This window comes from Saimiri boliviensis, chromosome 6 (assembly GCF_048565385.1).
Source record: "Saimiri boliviensis isolate mSaiBol1 chromosome 6, mSaiBol1.pri, whole genome shotgun sequence".
Lineage (NCBI taxonomy): Eukaryota > Metazoa > Chordata > Mammalia > Primates > Cebidae > Saimiri > Saimiri boliviensis.
This window is the reverse complement of record NC_133454.1, coordinates 93,726,697-93,741,650: the sequence shown is the minus strand read 5'-3', so window position 1 is coordinate 93,741,650 and position 14,954 is coordinate 93,726,697. Positions and strand designations below refer to the sequence as shown.

Here is a 14,954-nt window from a genome sequence, read left to right as displayed (position 1 = left end):
ATCTACAGTTCCCATCACTTTCTTAGCTGTTTTTCAATTACACAAAGTACCTGAAAAAATATGTATATTTTTACCTCATATCATACTTTTTAAAATGTGCAGGAAGAAAATCTGCATTAAAAGCAGTTTTAACTCCAAGGAGGCCAGTAACAGATAGAAGACAGAAATCAGCTGGTTCCACATAAAAACTACTCAAAGTTATGTTTACTAACGTAAATCTTACTTAACAGCATGAGGCAACATCTAAGGTCAAGATGAGTTGGAGAATAGTGTGAGAAAAAGGTAATATACTAGCTCAGTATTAGCTGAAACTATAATGAAGTGGATAAACTAGTTAATAGACATATATCTTAATAAGGTGTTAAGGTTTAGAACTCAAAATGCTATTGACTTACTGATCTGAAGATAGCATCTGGAGAACTCAATTTACTTGCTCATTTACACATGCATCCGTTCATCCTACACGTAGTAATTGAAAATGCACTGTGTTCTAGGCACCAATGTTGAGGAATGTGTATATTTGTGGGTACCACATATCACAAAAAATGCTAATTAAGAGGACAGTTAAACTAGCTAAACGTTTGGTAAATCACCCCTTACCCCAAAAGAAGACAATTGTGTAAGACTAACTATATGCTATCACTGTTACATTTGCTTTTTAAATTGTGCTAATTTTTAAGACTGCATCTTGTTAAAATATAAGACAGTGATTTTGATAAATAATTTTTCCTAATAACACTCTTGAAAAGAGCTTCCAAAATATTCTGTACTCCAATTTGTTGTTTTGCAGATCCATTGATTATCTGCAATGTGAAACATGATTCTGACTGTTCATATATGTTGACCAGGCTCAAGTCATCCACTGAAGTCGCCACTAATTGTTGAACCTCAAAAAGTCTCTCTCTGATGGAATAGACTACAGCATCTGAAAAGGAGACATGTCTAGGTGACTTCCAAGTCGTCTTATACTATGCCTTCCACATCATCAGGCAGACTTATTTTAATACACGTCCTCTGGTCTTGGACTGTGACATAACACAGTAACACCCAAATCCAAAGATTTGAGCAATCTCTAAATCATTTTTGCCGCCATTTTCCCACATTCCCTTATCCAGTGAGTCATTAATCTTGGAAATGACTTTCAAGTCCTTATGTTTTCCCCTAATTCTACTGTCAATCATCTACATTTATTATTTTTCAGGTCTTGTCACCAGTTTATTTTCCTCTTAATCCATCCCATATGAGTATGAAATTACCCTTTCTAAAACAAATCTAAACAAGGTCATCCCTTATGCCGAACTGTCTGGTGGATTTACAGAAACTCTGGCTCAAAATTAACTTTGTCTTCTTATTTCTTATTTCTTTCCTGGGACTTCTTGAACCAGTGTCTTTCCCCACCACACACATTCACACTAACACACCTCAATGCTTCCTTAAAAGTGACATGGGTTTTCTTCTGCCCATAGTATCAAACATGCTCTTCTCTGTTGCTTCCTTGCAGGCTCAGGCTCTGCGCCATGAGCTCCTGTGAGTGCCCATGACATGGCACCAGTGCCAGCTCCTTGATGAAATATTATCTAAAGTCTATAGACTAAGTGCTCTTTTTTCACTGTATGCATTCACCTATTATAACAATTTTCACACTTTATTTCAAAGATTTTTTTTCCCTTTGTCTCACTAGGCTAAAAATCCCTTGAGCGTACACACAGACTGTTACTTTTTTTGTGTATATCAAACACTCAGTAAATGTCAGAAGAGTGAATTAGATTCACTCTCACTCTCAATTGCCATGATTCCTTCATATAGTTTTCCTCTCCAATGAATAAAATGCATGAATAATTATAATTTAACACCTATAACATAAAGTAAGAAATTGTCACTTTCATTTTCTGTGCCTAGCATCTTTTGCTCATAAAAGGAAGAAACTCATTGTGGGAAAATTACTATAGAAACATTTAAATGTTACAAAACTGTGAAACTTAACTCTCCAATGTATACTATTGCTTCCTAAAAAAATAACTAGTCTCTTATCAGTTATCGTGATAAAAAAAATCTGTGATGAATGTGTGAATGGAAAATCTAGCCTTCAGTTGGTGATACAAATTTGATTAACAGAATCACACTGTATACTATGAATGTTTTGTGGTCTGTAAAATGTAAAATGTGAAAACGAATTCAAAACGGTGAATTGATAAAGCACTAGAAAATATATTTCAAAAAACAGAAAAGTTTTGAACTTCAGACATAATTATAAATATATATTCCTATAAAGATTTCTGGGCATATATGTCAACAGAAATGTCTAAATCACCAAATCTTCCAAATATCCCAGATATATAATGTAGATATTTGAGGCTACAAGCAGCTGTTCCTCAAAGTCCACTACCAGTGTTTTTCCTCACATAGACATTAAATCCTATCATTCTCTTGCTTACAATTTCTCAAAATCTTCCCATTAACAAGAACACAAATAAAAATCCCATCGGTATTATGGAGGGCTTTTCAAAAGCTAGTTCCTACCACTTGTCTAAAATCATTTCCTGGCAAACTATACCACACTCTTTGCTGCAGCTTGCAATTTTCCAAACATCCTGTGCTAGATGACTTTCCTTCACTTCCCTGTTACATTTGCCTCCCTTCTCTTTACTGCTCAGTAACAAACAAATATTTTCTCAGTCACCAACCCCATGAAGCCTTGATATTCCCAGGCACCCAGATTGTGTCTTCCCTGTATATCTGTTATAGTTTTAAACAAAATATTATTAAACATAAGATTAATAGTATTTTGAGTTTTTAAAAATTACTTTTATGGATGCTTGTTTAATGTATTCAAAAATATTAAGCTCCTTCTATGAACATTATAGTTAAATTAATTAGCAGAACAGATGTGGCTTTTGGTCTCTGTTAACTTACAGACAATTAGATAAGATAGACATTATGTAAATTAATAACAATAAAATATGTGATTAGGAGTTAAAAATATATAAGAATATATTGCAAGGGATCAAGCCAAATAAGGGGTCATGAAGACTTCTCTGTGAAAGTGATGTTTAAGTTGAGCTTGTATGGATAAGCAGGAGAAATGTCCCTTGCATAACACAGAGCATGATGCATAAAAATCTCACAGTAAATATTTGTTGAATAAACAAATAGATGACAAAGTAAAACTTCTCATAATTTCTCATATATTTTTTGCTAACTTCTGACCTTTTTAAAAAAAATTGAAAGTTTAAAGCCTCTGGATTTTGCTTGTAAAGATTAATACACATGCTTTCAACATAGATGATTTATGAGAATTGCAGACCCACCCATGCTTCACATTCTACCTCTAGGACACTGCTTATTAAAGTCAGAAGAATAAGTGACATGTCAAGTTTCCAGGACCATGCCAATATCTAAAAACTCATTTATTAGCTGTGGTACAGAAACAAAACGTGCCCATCAATTTTCAACTTGGCTAAAAAATTTAATTAAACATTCTCATAAAAGCAAAGAAAACTTCCCTATTTAAGCCTTCCTTCTTGATGCAAGGAACCTAAACATCATCTAACTGAAAGACAGATCATCCATCTTGTCATATATGTGCAAATATATTTTTTGAAAATGTTCCACTCACAGCTTACTTTATTTTGCCAATCGGTTCAAAGAGATAGAGCCAAAGTTGTTTTTAAAAAATCAAATTTCTGAAACCCAAAGAGCTTGGAGAATTTTCTAGCCTGGTGTCTAAATATTTTATTTGATTATAAGATGGCCGATGCCCGCTATATTTCTAAAGCACAAATTCATAAGCATATGCAATCTGCCAGTAGCAACAAAAAAACTAATAAATTTTATTATCTACATATTTGCAAAAATGAGTTGGAAGATATGTTCATAATACATGAAAATATTATACAGTGTATGACAGGCTACCACTTGGAAAGAGAAAAGTAACTGGTACGAGGAATTGTGATGTACTTGCTAATTCCATTTCCTCAACAATTATTTTTACTGCATGTCACTGTACAATTGAACATGACTGCCATGTCCTTGTTGAGGACAGATCTGAACCTTGAACCATAGATTAGGAAAAGTACCAACCCCTCAGTTTGATCATCTACTTTGAGGAAAGTGAATTCTTACTACCAGAGAATTTGGAAAATTAGCTTTGTTTTTTCAAAAACTCGTATTCCTAATATTTGTAGATTAATTGGAAATCATGGGTTTTGAAGACCAACAGATCTGTTGAAATTTGGGTTTCAGATTCTGACTCTTTCATTTATTTAATTATATAATTTTCAATGGGCTATTGTACCTCTCTGTGACTGCTCCTCATTTGTAAATTAGGGAGTTATATACCTTCATATAAGATATTTACCCAACTCAACCATGAGACAACTAGAAATACTGTATGCTTTTGATATACCTTTCAAGAGTACTATACAAATTAGAGTTTTTGCCTAAATCTAGCACCTGGTGTGAAATATCTTAGTTATTATTCACTTTGATGCATCTCTAGATACATGATTGTTGTTATTAGTGACAGCATTCATGTAGTGCTCATAATAAAGCAGGTCCAATTGATACATTATTATTTCTGTTTTATAGATGATGGAAATGATCCTTAGAGGAGCATTGTTATAATCAAATTATCCATGAATGATTCCTAACTCTAAATCCAGATATCTGACTTCATAGGACAAAACTACTGAAGCTGTTCTCAAATTATTTTTTAAAAGAATTTATTCTTCTAAATTTAATCCTTGAGGGTAATGGGTTATGTCTTAAAATATGTAATGGAACATTAAAAAATGTATTCTTTCATGCTTACTTTTGGCCAAAATATAAATACAGTTAATATCAAATACTAAAAAAAGTTTCAAACATACCACCCAGAAAAAGAATGAGAACATCACTTCAAAAACTGAGTTACCTACATATCTTGTATGTTACTTGTCATCTGCACAATCGAAACAATAATAGTACCTACCTCAGTAAGGCTGTCATGAGAATTAAGTGAAATAACTAATGTTTGTAAACCACTTAACATGGTGCTTACCAAATTACTAAATGACAAAGAAAATCCTGAATCCAGATATCTGACCTTATAACATCAACTAAAATAAATATTTGGTTGGGACAAGATTACATATTAATATATTAGTATATATAATTAGCATTATTAAATGAGATCAAAATATTTTTTCCAACATTTCAATTCTGTAAGTGCCACTAAATCTTTCCTGAGCTCTTATCCTGGATAAGCATGACTACATTTTTTCACATCCTAATTGTGCTTTAAGGAGCTCAATTATCATCTCATTTATCATATGTTACTATAATCTAAGCTTTTACTGTTGAGGTGACACTTTCAGAGAGATATAGACTATTAAAGATGAAAAATAAAAAAGATTTTAGAGACAAGATGGTCCAGTCACCATATTACAGAGGAGAAAAAGCCTCAAAGAGGAAAATGACTTGTTCAGATCATTCTAACTACCACGTGGGGTGTGCTTACTGTAGGCCAGGCATGGGACTAGGAGATTCACAAGATTACTTTTCATCATTATAAAAGTTAAACATGATATCCTTCTTTTCCTTCTTACGTAAAGAAAACTGAGGCTTATAAAGTTTACGTAAGTCACCAATCATACAAAAATGGCAGGCTTATAATGCCATCAATTTTTTTTTTTTTAGAAAGAAAAGGAGAGATGAAACAGATACACTAATACAAACCAACCCCAATTCTGAATCGAGACTTCAGCATTCCCACCTGGCACATGCTCCGTTGTACTTCATTTGGTAATCAAATGTTTTAAGTACATCTGGATTTCACCCTATGGCTCTGACTGTTGCTCATTCTGGGATGGAGATTGAGATCACTACTCTCTAGAGGGCATTTTGACAAGCTACTTCAATGACCCTCAGAGCATTTTACACCTGAAAACCCACAATGAAGAGTTAGGTCAGCTTTCCAAGGAAATTGGTTCCCTGAGAAAAGTGGAGGCTGAGAGGTCTGGAGGCCAAAAACAAACCCATTTGTTCTTACTTCAAAAGATATACTACTGCTTTACACTGCTAAAGGCTGGTCAGGAAAAAGCAAGAATCTTCTGGAATCAGTCTACTTTCAACTCTTATTTATATGTCCCCAGTAGCTTGGAGAGTTATATTATCAAGGTAAATGATTTTTATTGGTAACTTCTTAAAATTCCTCACTAAAGACAAGTATGAAGTTATTAAAACATCCAATTTCACGGCCACTCCTCAAAATGTCTAAAGATGAACTCCTTATTTAAACTTTCAATTATCATTTGAGATATAATTTGTAATATCTTTCATTATACATCAAGGCCAATATAAAAATAATTATAGAAAGAGTAAGAACAATATTGTGTATAAAAATTAAAATAGATGATTCATTCACAGTACTATTATTTAAATTTGTCATAAATTTGTATTTTGCAATTATATTACCAAAAAATGATATAGATTTATTTATAGGAAAATTTGAATATGGGGGTTTAATTATGAATAATTGAACATCTTTTTACTTTAAATTAAAACCTACATTTTAGCAACAAAGATTCAGTTTCCCATTCTCAACCTAGTGAATCAATGTAGTATATGATATTCCACTTAATATAATAATAATCAATTTTGCTTTCATATTGATTCTTTAATAACAATGAGAAAATCCTAACACACTAGGATTTAAATCTCTTCTTGTGAGTATATGAAGGTGTACCTACATTAAGCCATCTGGGACTTTAGCTTTGTGGGTCAATAAAGAAACCATTTGCAATAGGGGGAGGACATTCTCTAGAAGTAAAACTTAAAGGAAAAGAGATGTTCTCCATAGAAAATTCATTTCAGAGCACAAGGAAAGAAAGCATTTACATATATCAGAAGGAAGACTCTTTCATAAAGCCCTCAAGGACCATATCCATACTCTCTAGGAATAAAAATGTAGTCTTCTCTTTTATCTTTGTTTTTTTTTTTAATGGCAGAAACCACTTGATCTCACTTGTCATTCATCCCTTCAATACATATTCATGACGTACTTGTTATGTTCTAAGATCTATACAGGAAAAACAAGGAACAAGGATGAAGAAATAATTTTTCACAGTCCAGTGAACAAGGAACATATATAAACAAATAATTTTATTATGTGTCAGAATTATTCTCTAAAATAATAGATAAGGAAAAGTTAGGGCAAAAGAGGAAGTTATTAATTCTCCTAAGATAAAAAGAGAAAGACGGTAGTAAAGTTTCTACAGAGAATAAATAAGCAAGTTTTAACTTATACAAAGTATAAATTGGAATTGGGCAAATATAATAACAGCTAACACTACCAGTTGCTCACTGTGTACAAGGCACTGTGTTAAGTGCCTTACAAATATTAATAATCTCTTTTAATTCTCAAGATAGCCACTGAAGTAGGTCTTGTTATTATTTCCAGTTTGTACATGAAAAACTGAGGTGCAGAGAAGTTCTGAACTTTGCTCATCATCATGTACTGAAAGGTTAGAATTTGAACATAAGCTTGTGTGATCATTGACCACTATTCTATTCTGCCTCCCAGGTAGAGAAGGGAGGGGCAGCTCATAGAATAAACATTTAAGTTAGAGGTGCATCACAGCATTAAGTAATTTAGCATGTCTGGAGCAAAGGCTCTGATAAAGTTTGGATATTTGTCCTTACCGAAATCCCCTGTTGAAATGTAATCTCCAGTCTTGGAGGTAGGACCTGGTGGGAGGTGTTGGGATCATGGGGGTGGATCCATCATGAATAGCTTGGGCCATCCCCTTGTTGATAAGTCAGCTCTTGCTCTGAGTTCACACAAGATCTGGTTGTTTCAAAGTGGGTAGTACCACTTCCCCACCCCACACCCCACTCTCTCTGGCTCCATTCTTGCCATGTGATGTACTTGCTCCCCCTTTGCCTTCTGCCATGCCTGGAAGCTTCCTGAGGCCTCCCAGAAGCAGAGGCCACTATGTTTTCTGTACAGGCTGCAGAACCATGAGCCAATTAAACCTATTTTCTTTATACATTACCTTGTCTCAGGTATTTATTTACAGCAATGCAACAACAGCCTAATACAGGCTCTATTTAGGAAGTGACAGGAATATAATTGGAGAGAAGCAAGAAGTACCAGACAAGAAAGGAATTTGTATTCTGTGCATACTGAGGAAAGAATAGAGAACTATAAGACTCTTGTTCAGAAGATAAGATGGGAGATGATGACCTAATTTTACATGAGAGAATGACGTCAGTCTGAAATAAAACAATATCAATGTGGACAAAACTGATTACCAAGATTCTTCAGAGGAAGAGCAGATAAAATTTAGAGAAAGACTGAATGTAGTGAGTAAAGAAGGAAAAGACTAGAGTGACCCCCAGTCATTCAGTATGAGTGGCATGCTATTAAGTGAATCAAAAACTAGGACAAAAGATGAAAGTTGTTTTCCAAGGAGCCAGATCATCAGGTTTCCTGTACTTACGAATTCCACGTGCATCTTTAAGATGTGAAAATGCCTATTCAGCCTGTATGAAAGCATCGTCTGTTTACTAGAGATTTCTCTGACAGTGGATGCCATTTTCCTTAATTCCTTGGTTAGGCAACAATATATCATTTGGTTCTTTTTGCAGTTCAAAACATAAAACAAACGAAAAACATTTAGCAAAGTACATACAATATCGCCCTTCATACCTAATTCTTACAAACTCACAGGAAGAATCTATTTTCATTTTTTTCTAAAACATTTAAATAGCTTTATTTATGTTATTTTACCAACATTTACATTATTGCATGTGCTAAGAAATAATTTAGCCCTATTTTTAAAGAGCAAAGAGAGGTCAAGTGGCTTTTCTGGGGAATATGGAAAAAAAAGTTCAATCAATAATCAGTTACTTTAAGTGTACAGCAACTGGCAAGTTCTTATTGATATTTCAAGGGGCTTGAGTTGTTAGAATATGTATTTACTAGCAAACAGTGAGCAGAGAAGCAGAAGGAGAATTGAAGAAGCTTCTTTTTCTTTCATAATAGAGATTTTATTTGTTGAGGATCAGTACAGACATTTTGATTGTACCCAATTCTTAACATATGCAACAAAAATCTAAAAAGCAATGTATTTCTTTTAAAAAGTTATTCCAATGACTTTCCAGATTAAAATTTGGAAACAAATTTTCCTTAAGAGGCTATCAAGTACCTGTATCTTCATATATTGATAAGCTGTTTCATACCTCCCTTCAATTCACAACTGAATAGCATGTACACTACATATTCAAATTTTATTCACAGCACAGTAAAGAAGTTATTAGGAAATCAGGACTTCCACAACCAAAGATGGTACAGAGTGCATACAATTCTGACAGGCAGAACCACATTCAAGGAGTGGTTTACCTTAGGAAACAATTCTACTAAAAAACAACATGGGAATAGAATTGATTTAAAATATTCAAGACATTAAATGTAGGACTGACTCCATACTGCCATTTAATATGCTTTGTATTACAGGATATAAAAACTAAACCCCATCTATGGAATGGTTAAGCTGACAAACGAGACAGTCAAAACCTCCCATAATTCAATATCTCACACTATTTTTGGTTGTACCAAAAAATAAACAACCAGCAAATAATTTCCATTTGTTTCCATTCAGGACATAGGCATAGGCAAGAACTTCATGACTAAAACACCAAAAGCAATGGCAACACAAGCCATAATAGACAAATGGGATCTAATTAAACTTAAGAGCTTCTGCATAGCAAAAGAAACTATTATTAGAGTGAACCAGCAACCAAAAGAATGGGAAAAAAATTTTTGCAGTCTACCCATATCACGAAGGACTAATATCTAGAATCTACAAAGAATGTAAACAAATTTACAAGAAAAAAAAACTCCATCAAAAACTAGGCAAAGTATATGAACAGACATTTCTCAAAAGAAGACATTTATGCAGCCAACAAACATATGAAAAAATGCTCATCATCACTGGTCATTAGAGAAATGCAAATCAAAATCACATTGAGATATCATTTCCATGCCAGTTAGAATGACGATCATTATAAAATCTGGAGACAACAGATGCTGGAGAGGATATAATACTTGGAGAAATAAGAATACTTTTATACTGTTGGTGGGAGTGCAAGTTAGTTCAATCATTGTGGAAGACAGTGTGGCAATTCCTCAAGGATCTAGAAATAGAAGTACCATTTGACCCAGCAATCCCATTATTGGGTATATACCCAAAGGATTATAAATTGTTCTATTATAAAGACACATGCACACATATGTTCACTGTGGCACTGTTTACAACAGCAAAGACTTGGAACCAACCCAAATGCCCATCAATGATAGACTGGATAAAGAAAATGTGGCACATATACACCATGGAATACTATGCAGCCATAAGAAAAAAGATGAGTTCATGTACTTTGTAGGGACATGTATGTAACTGGAAACCATAATTCTCAGCAAACTGACACAAGAACAGAAAAAAAAGAAAGAAAGAAAACAGCATGTTCTCACTCATAGGCGGGTTGTTGAGCAAGGAGAACACGTGAACACAGGGAGGGGAACATCAAACACTAGGGCCTGTTGCAGGTGGTGAGGGCCTAGGGGAGGGATAGCAGTGGTTGGGGGGATTAGGGAGGGGTAACATTAGGAGAAATGGCTGATGTAGGTGATGGAGAGGCGGGGGGATGGAGGCAGTAAACCACCATGGCATGCATATACCTATGTAACAATCTTGCACGATCTGCATATGTACCCCAGAACTTAAAGTATAATTTAAAAAAAAAAGAAAAAAATGATTTCACCTCTTAAAAAAAGCATTTACACTTAAAAAATGGGATGAAGTGGGATTCATTCCTTCTTAAACATGTTTCTAGAGCTACTAAAAACTTGCATTTACAAAATAGTTGATAAAAATATTCCTCTGGACTGTACAAGAAGGGATACAGGGACCACTGATAAGACATAGTATATGGTATTAACCAGACTTGGCTTCTTTCTCTCCTGCTTCATCAGAGGCTGGACTCTCCTCAGTTTTGATTTCCCCGTTTTCTGCAGGTAAATCTTTAGTTTCTTGGTTAGCCACTTCAGCCTGGTTTCCCTCTGCTCCCGTTTTCCCTTTTGTTTGCATTTTTTGTCTGAGGATTTATCCTTTGCTGCTGCCTTTTTCAGCTTTGCTTCCACTTTTGCAGGAGGTTTCACTGACAACCATGCCAGTTTCCTCCTGGGCTCTTCCTTGGTGGCCCATTTGAAGGAGAGGACCTTCCTCTTGAGCATCCTGGCTGTGGGGAGGGCTCATGCCAGGTGCCTGTGGGCCACAGCCCACTGAAAGCCTTCTCGAAACTGGCTGCCTGGCCACTGCCAATGAAGCTTTTTTTACAAGACAGATCCATGTATTTCTTAATTCACTGCAAGCTTTTAGACTGACCTGTCTTTTCAATAAACACGGATCTCAAGGTGACGCTGAACGCCATTGAGGTATCATAAAAATATAGACAAAAATGTTTGTTGTATACAATTTTATGTTTCCATCAAATATCATTCTGCAATGCACTGTCATATCATAACATTAAAAAACATATTTTAGGCCGGGTGCGGTGGCTCAAGCCTGTAATCCCAGCACTTTGGGAGGCCGAGGCAGGTGGATCACAAGGTCAAGAGATCGAGACCATCCTGGTCAACATGGTGAAACGCCGTCTCTACTAAAAATACAAAACATTAGCTGGGCATGGTGGCGCATGCCTGTAATCCCAGCTACTCAGGAGGCTGAGGCAGGAGAATTGCCTGAACCCAGGAGTCAGAGGTTGCGATGAGCCGAGATTGCACCATTGCACTCCAGGCTGGGTAACAAAAGTGAAACTCAGTCTCAAAACAAAACAAAACAAAAAACAAAACAAAACAAAACAAAGACATATTTTATATATTTCTGCCATCAAATGCCATAAGGACAGGATATAATATGCATTATTTTTTTATGCCCAGGAGAGAGACTGATGAAACCCAACAGCCAATATTGTCTGAAATAATTCTTCAATCATAGGGTAAGATAGCAAATGATCACTTTATCTTCCTTCAACCACCTTTTTCATTTGTTTTACATAGTTTCTCAGGTTTCTATATTCACTTGCATTTTTTCCACCCTCTGGCTGTTCCTTCTTAGTTTCCTTGGCTCCATTGCCTGAACTTTGAAGACCAGGGTAGCCCTTGGATTTCTTCTGTGTTTTATCTGTACTTAATTCCTACAGATAATCTTATCTAATCTAGGTAGGTCATGATAGTCCTTTAAGCTAGAGTAAAATGCTTTAGAAGGGAAGAAAGAAAGGTTGCATACTGAATATATTTTAAAGGTAGAGCAGCAGAATTTCCAGAAAGATAGAATATGGGCTATGCCTCAGAGAACCATCAAGACTGAAAAACTACCTATTGGATACTATGTTTATTACATGGGTGGTAAAATAATCTATACATCAAACCTCTGCAACCCATGATTTACCTATATAACAAACCTGCACATGTACTCCTGAAACTAAAATAAAAGTGAAAAAAAAAAAAGGATTACTTCATGATTTTGGGCTGAACAAGGAGGATAAAGTTGACATTAACTGTGTCAGATAAGGCAGTGATTGGCAAATCTGTGCTAGAAGCAATATCCGAAACTCAGTTTGGATATGTTACATTTCAGAGGCCATTAAGGGTGGCTCAGTGTATTAGTTAAATTTAAAAAGCAAAATCAGTACAAGTGATATGGAATGTGGAATGTAATGTACCTTTCAGCATTCTAAGGGGGTAGCAGAGAAATCTATGGAAGTCTATCACTTCTGAATCTGGTGATTCACCTCAAATCACAGTAGGGTAGCAGGACTAGCAGTCAGTTAAAAAAACTGGAAGTGAAACAGAGTGATGCAAGGATAAAACGGAACCTTCAATAACAACCTGAAGGCTATGAAAACAAACTGGAACACGTGAACAAACTGAGGCCCATGTTTATTTCTTATTTTCTGTAACCTCAACGGTGCATGTGACCTGCAGCAGAAACTGATACTGTTTGTCCTGAACTCCCAATTCAAGATTCACAGAAGTTAAAGAGAAGACCTAATGGGAGTTACAGGAGCTACAACCTTGCTAGTGACACATCTCACAGTTTGAGGGCAAATCAGTGACAGTGAGCATACACTGTAACAGCAATTCTTGGTACCTCTTCAGAGCATAATGACTGCTGGCTTTCTTCAGACAGTCTCATGGCTTACCCTTCATTCCTTGTGACCTTATTTATTCTTCTGAGGACTTCCTAGATTATCTTTTTAAATTGTAACTCTGTTCTTGACATTAAATCCTTGTTTTCTGCTTTATTTTTGTCCATACCACTGTTTATTTTACAACACACTATAGACCTATCTTACTTGTGTATGAACTTTTATCCCACCCACAAGAAAATAAGCTTTATGAGAGCAGGTACATTTGCTGTGCTGTTAAATATTGTTTCACATGATAGACAATATTTGTCAGACTGAATGAACAAATACCAGTTTTGCAATTAAATAAAATGGCCTAATATATTAACTATGTTATGTGGAATACCCTCCAGAAAGAGTGGCTATTATCTTTACATAGATCTTTGACAACAGATGTGTTTATTTCTTCAATTAGATTGAGCCATATGTAATCACTAATATTTTATTCTTTCTGACCTACAAAAAATGGCAGTATTCTATGGCTCAACCTATATGCTAAATGTGACAGTAAAAATGCACAGTAATCTGGGTAAATATTTGCATAAAATGACCCATACATGTATGTATGTATGTATGTAGTGATTTCTTTAACTTCCTCAGATTTACAACTGTAGTTCCCAATTCTGAAATCTACAAACTAAATGGATATCAGTAACTTCAGTAAAACAAACAAACAAAAAGAAGGCTGTTCATTACCTAGAACACAACTACTTGTAAACCTAACCGGTCCTCTGCAGTTACATGCAGGTTGAATGCTGCTACTCAGCTACTCAGTCTTTTAGTGGGGAAAAACACATCTCTGGACTTCACTGTGCTTTTGCAGTATTACAAGAATTAGTAGCTATCTTTCCCCATTATAAAACTATAAAAAGAAAATTCTAGGTAACGTACCAAGTATTTTTCAGCAGTGAGTAAGGTTTTTATTTATACCTTTGTATCATCATAATTCATTTGTATAGTGATCTCCTAAGCAAATCCAACCACTTCATAATGGAGCACACACACATACAAACACACACATACATAAAGAAAAAAATGTATTTTATCCCTTTTTACAGGTGAAAATAGAGAAACAAATATTATTTAAAAACATTTTTTAAGTTAGGGTTTAAAAACCCTCATTTTCAGAAGGCTAATTCTCACAACTTTCTCTTCCATTATTCACTCCTTCCCTACATAACTTAAGATTTGGTTATGCCATTCTTATGAAGCCCATTTCCCCATAGACTTAAAGTATGTTTACACTAAGGCAAAGTGAGACTTGCACTTATAGGAGGTATGATGAAGGAGGAAACATGTCCCTGGAATCTGGGGTAGCAGATTTAGGTGAGATGCTGAAATGGGAATGGAATGGGATGCTGAAAGAGTGTGCAATAAAGAGGAAACTGACTCAATGATCACTTGCAACACTTCAACAAGTTTGTTTCCTCAGGAGATTTGAAAGATAAGGTTATCTCTTCCCACTCTGCATTTGAATAACTTGAGATTAATAAAATTACCCAAGCTAATACACATTTTATTATTTACTTGTTAATTTATACTTTTTGTTTTGGCAAAGTGATATGAAACAGTTTTAAAATCATACATTTAATCAATTATAGAGCTCACATTGAAATGCAGATCTCTTTTATTATATATCAAACATTTCCACATTGCCAGGTAAGCCATGTCATATGTTCTCAATATGAAAACATGACAATGACCAGATAGTAATAGCATATTAACAA

General features: G+C 34.9%; 1 protein-coding gene and 1 pseudogene across 3 annotated transcripts in view; both read right to left on the bottom strand.

The window, feature by feature from the left end:
- LUZP2 (leucine zipper protein 2) overlaps nucleotides 1-14,954 on the bottom strand; it is a 584,575-nt gene that overhangs the window by 245,959 nt on the left and 323,662 nt on the right. The window lies entirely within an intron of this gene.
- Nucleotides 10,474-11,798, bottom strand: LOC141584872 (non-histone chromosomal protein HMG-14 pseudogene; annotated as a pseudogene).